This window comes from Mustela lutreola, chromosome 6 (assembly GCF_030435805.1).
Source record: "Mustela lutreola isolate mMusLut2 chromosome 6, mMusLut2.pri, whole genome shotgun sequence".
Lineage (NCBI taxonomy): Eukaryota > Metazoa > Chordata > Mammalia > Carnivora > Mustelidae > Mustela > Mustela lutreola.
Window position 1 is genome coordinate 108,483,230 of NC_081295.1, and position 6,000 is coordinate 108,489,229.

Below are 6,000 nucleotides of genomic sequence, written 5' to 3' on the forward strand. Positions count from 1 at the left end.
TGTAGCATGTACGTTAATAGGACTCAAGGGTAAGCTTGAACAGTAAAATAGAATCACCTGGGAAAACTGTCAAGGGAAGCATATTCCCAAGAGAATACTATCTAAATATTTGAGATGAGTGTGACGTTGGATACTTCTGAATAAGTAAGAGAAGTTGAGCTTCTAAGTCTAGAGGAAAAATAAATCATGATAAAATATAAGCTCTTGATTTAGTGAGAGTTTATATAATAAATGGCAGGCATTATCAACAAGGGCTCACATTTTATCTGAGGGCAATGGAGAACCTCTTAAAGATTTTATGTAGGAGATTAATAACAGCAAATTTTATTTTAATAACAGTTTATTTGAATTGTGGGGAATGGCCTGGTAGACACAACTGGGAGACCTGAGTGAGACATTTGTGGGGGAGTCAATAGTACTAATCTAGTGAAACAATAGTGATGGTGTGATTAAAACAGATGCAGAAGAAATGCAACACTGGTGGGGTCCAGAATACTGAAATAGTAGAATTACAATGTTTTTAAGGCTGCTGACCTAAATAAGAATATAGAAAGAAATCCAGGAGGACCAGGTACAGAAATAAGATGGTAAGGGGTAAGGGTATGTCATAATCCCTTAAACATATACCAAATTTGTACTGGAGTGATTTCCTTGTAGAAGTATCTAGATTTCTGGTATATACAGATAAAAGCATAGGAGAAAAATGGGCTGGAGTTCTAAATCTGATTATATTAATCACATTTTTTAAATATTTCAGTATGTATGTAAAGTTGTTGGAATGTTGTTTTAAAATGACAAAGACTTGATTTTGTTTAAGTCATGAGGAAAGTATATGTAGGGAGATAATAAAACAGTATGGAAGAAAATATATGTCAATGACTACAGTGCAAGTAGGAGAAAAGAAAGAAGTTTATTGTAGATTATTAAAGTTGCGACTTTGGTGGAAAAAAGTTGAAAATTTTATCTGGTGGGATTGTCTATTTTCTTTGTAAAATAGGAGACAATTAGGGAAATGGTGAGTTTGAAAGAAAGAGAAGAATGGACAAGACTTGAAGTGAACAGTAAGGAAAATGTGAGAGAATGTTCATTAGGAAAAAACAGAAGGATCACTAGGCAATATTGAAATACTTTTGTAGTTATAAATCACAAATTTACAGTAGTATGAACCTTTAAAGGGGCATTATTTTCCCAGTAGCCTAGTTGAAAAATATACAATAAAAAATTAAGTAGAAAATGGGTTTAAACAAACGCACTCACCAATTTATTTCCATGCTGAAATGCTCAGAAGCAAATTTCATTTGCATTGAAGCAGAATTAGGTCTGTGTGACATTTTTAGACTAGCTGCAGATGTGAGCTCGCATTACTGCATGGCTAATCCCATGCTTCTCAGAATTCTCTGGGTCCCTAATTATTGTGCATTTATATTTTGTAAGAGAAAATCACTTGATAGTTGCATTTCAGTCTCCAGAAAATTTAAATAAATAAAAATAGAAGCTAAAAAAATATCTATGAAGTCAATTTTCTTCTATATATGTTGAATACAAAATACTGTGGATTTTATTAGGAGAGTGATTAATATAAATATCATATATGGATAAACTTAAATAAGGAACTATATTTTGGATTCAAAAGGTAATGGTATGTAACGCAGTTTTTATGTATAAAGACACTGTTAAAATTCTGTTCAATACAACCAGTCAAAAGACATCCTTTTCACTTCCAAACACACATACACACATGTATGCATACACATATTTTCAAATATGTTTGTAAGAGTTGAAATCAGGAATCATGATCATTCCAGGTGATATTGTCATCTTTTAAATTTGTTATTCAAGGGGCACCTGGGTGGCTCAGTGGGTTAAAGCCTCTGCCTTCAGCTCAGGTCATGATCTCAGGGTCCTGAGATCAAGCCCCGCATCGGGCTCTCTGCTCCACAGGGAGCCTGCTTCCTCCTCTCTCTCTCTGCCTGCCTCTCTGTCTACTTGTGATCTCTGTCTGTCAAATAAATAAATAAAATCTTTAAATTTGTTATTCAAGAAATCTACAGGATATGACGGAGCCATTCATAGCATTGTGCATAATTGCGACCATAATATTAATTGGCAGCAATTTTGCCAGGATAATATTTCACAGGAAAATCTACTGAGTAATTTCAGATCCTACAAGGTGCATTGCTTTTGTAACTTTAAAATTACAAAAGCAATACAATTCATATACAACTCATATTCAATAGTTAATAAGACATATAGATAACATATAGATAATCTTCCATTCACATTTAGAAATTATCTTAAATGACCCCCTCCAAAAAATAAGGAAATAGATTAAAACAAATCCATTTTATTTAAACAAAGAACGATCTGAATATAATGTGCCTATTTTGGTATTTGGATTATAATAGGCATCCAATAGAAGACAGGTGAGTGAGGATTAGAAGTAGTGTACATAACTCATTTGCATTGTGCTCAATACATAACATCATGAACTGTGTAAACTTTTAATGAATCACTTCTACAGAAGTGATCTTTTTCATTTTTCATTTCATTTTCATTTCATTCTTTTTCATTTTTACCCCATTATGCATATGGTTTCCACAATAAATAGCTTTATTTTTATAAGTCAAATATTTTTTCTGATAAAACATATGTAAAAGTGAAAATTAGGAATATAAGAGATAGAAAGAACAGATGTAAACATTCTAATGTTTTGTTCCTGATCTCTAGAGAGTGACACAGTACATTTTAGATACCACAGATTAAGCTGAAATTGTGGGACAAGGGCAAAATATTAGAAAAGTCAATATAACTATTAGATTATGTAAGACAAAAATTCTATCAGGGAGTCCAGAAAGGGGAAAATGGTAAATTTTAAAATTAAAGCTGATGGGAAAGCGATGGAGATGAAGTAACCAATTTAGGAAGAAGAATATTCAGAACATGATCTCCAAGAGGACATGAGATTAAGCAGAGGGATTTAGGTGAAAAATGACAGATCCTGAAGAACAGTGAAGTTCAAAATAACCACATTTTACTAAGGAAAGCAGAGGAGAGAAAGGTTTCAAGAATTTCTAGAGTTAGTACTTATTTAAATTAGGAAGTGATTTTACTAAATTTGATCATTACATTGCAGTTTAACTGATGTGATAGAAACAGGAGGATCAGGATGAGATGGTGGGTTTATAGGAATTAAGAGAGAATTCCAAAGGAGAAAACTCCTTGGGGGAAAAAAGTGTATGAGAGAAAGGAGAGTGAATAAATAAATCACCAAAGTGGAGTTAAAAATCTCATTTTAGACCTCAGTTCCTGTACAAACCTTTGTTTGGCCTCAAAACTCCAGGCTGGGTACCTCTCCATATGTGTCTTCACATCGTGATATGTCTTCAAGTACATATTCACAGGAAATTGTGTGCAAAAACTCATTTTCATTCTATTCCCTAAAAGTCACTTCACTTCTATCCTTCACCTTTATATTATTTTAAACTAAAGAAAGTCAAGAATGGAGTAAATATCAGGAATGTGAACGGTCAGTGATTTTTGAAAGTGGCATGAGCAATAAGTACATCTCAAGGATGAATTTAGGAATGAAGAATGACAAAGGATTAGGCTTGGGAATGAAGTAAAGTCAGAACTTTAGTCCTGCTCATTTTCATTTAGGTATAAATGTATAATTTTATAAATCTATTTTATCATGCTGAAATGGCCAGGAATTAAATTGTCTGTCATTATTTTAAACCTGTTTTATTTTTTTATTTCACATGCTCAAAGAATAGGTTTCAGCATTTGTAAGTGGTTATTATTGAAGAGTATTTATGACATAGAGTTTTTCTTCTGTGAATTAAAATAGGTTTTCTCTAAATAACATAGACTAGAAAATATTTTGCAATGGCCTCACCATATCTGTGTGTGTACCTGTGTGAGTGTAACCTTCAGTAAAACCCAGTTAAAAAGAACATAATAGTATCACTATTTTATTACCATTTTATAGATGATTAAAACAAAAGTTTAAATGATTACATCAAGGTTCATTATTTACGTCATTCAAGATCATAAATCCTATCTCATGTCTGAGATCATATATTTTTCTAGAATGCTTTCTAGTTCAATGAAGAAAAAATACATTTCAGGGGACTATCTAAATTATATTTTTCATAATCTACTTAATCTATAAGATCAGTATCTAAAGTGGTAATGGAAATAGGAAGAAAAATCAATGTGTTGTAACTCAAGTGAAGAATGAATGATGTTTGGTAACTGTCTTAATATACAATATAAAGGAGTTATCACTTTAAGAATGATCCTTTCACTTAATATTATGAATTCTGTATTAACTTTGCTATATCTTGTAGTTAAATTTTATCAAAATATTTCATTTCATATATCATATTGTGAAAGGTAGAAATTATTGTTGACACATCAGAATACACTCTAATCAATCATAAGTTATTTAGTATTACTCCAATTAAAAAAATTCTCAGCGGGACGCCTGGGTGGCTCAGTTGGTTAAGCAGCTACCTTCGGCTCAGGTCATGATCCCAGCGTCCTGGGTTCGAGTCCCACATCGGGCTCCTTGCTCCGCAGGGAGCCTGCTTCTCCCTCTGACTCTGCCTTCCACTCTGTCTGCCTGTGCTTGTGTTCGCTCACTCTCTTACAAATAAATAAATAAAATCTTAAAAAAAAAAAAATTCTCAGCAAGATTACCATTATCTAAAAATTGAAAATATTAATGTTAAGCAGAAAATGGTGATAATAATAACATCATACCTTCACCAATGTGATTGTTTTTAGGAAATAGAAATGGTTTTATGAAATCAAAATTTGGATAAATCATGCCTTATTATTTTTGTAAATATTTTACTTATTTATCTGAAAGAGAGAGCACAAACAGGCAGAGCGCAGGGAGAAGCAGGCTCCCCACTGAGCAGAGCTGGATGTGGGGCTGGATCCCAAGATCCTGGGATCATGACCTAAGCCAAAGGGACATGCACAACAAACAGCATCTCAGGCAACCCAGATCATGCCTCATTTTAGACTTCCATTTTCACCTTATTTAATTTATAATATTATTTTTTAGATTTTCAATCTCTTTTTCTTTTTCAAATTAGGTGAAATTTCCTTTCCATTGTCTATACATTTAAACTTCCATAAAAATTTTTAAATAAATGCTCTTTGTTGTTAAAATACCTTTTAATTGAAAGTTATATGATTAAAATATATTAAATCCCAGAGGCTCTATGTAGCTCATAGCCAAAAACGTTTTGAGAGCTGAAACTATTTTTCCCCTTTTGGGTACCAATCCTAGCTTTCTAAAATTTATTCCTTGAAAATGTTAAATACCATAGAAGTGGTAGACTTTCCTATATCTTTTAATATCTGCTAGAGTTATAATTATCCCTTGCTGAGGTCTTGGATGAATGATTTTTATGTATTCTGATACCTGCTAGAGGCCAACATTCTTTGAGGATCTAAATGTCAAAACAAGGAAGCAGTAGCTATAGTGGACAATATCACTGACCTGGACATGTCCCTAACTTTAGTTATTTCAGATCTAGACTGGAAAATGTAAAATCAAGAAAATCTTGCTTGTAATATTCCCATCTTGTAAGTTAAACAAAACTTGGGAATTATAGGTCTTGAAAGACAAACCAGAACTACAGAATTTAGTATATTTATTCTTAAACTATCAAAGTGTTTCTATTTATAATACAATTTACTTGGAAAAAAAAAAAAAAACATAGATAAAAAACAAGATGGTTCATATTTCCAAATGGTTTAAGGAAATTAAAGGAAAGGTAATGTCCCAGTCAAGAAAGTTTTTATTTCTATTTTATTTTATTCTAGTTAGTTAACATACAGTACAATATTTCTTTCAGGGGTAAGATTTAGTGATTCGTCAAAGCATACACCACTCAGTGCTTATCACAAGTGCCCTCCTTAATACCCATCACCCATTTAGCCAATCCTCCCACATACTACCCCTCCAGCACCCCTCAGTTTATT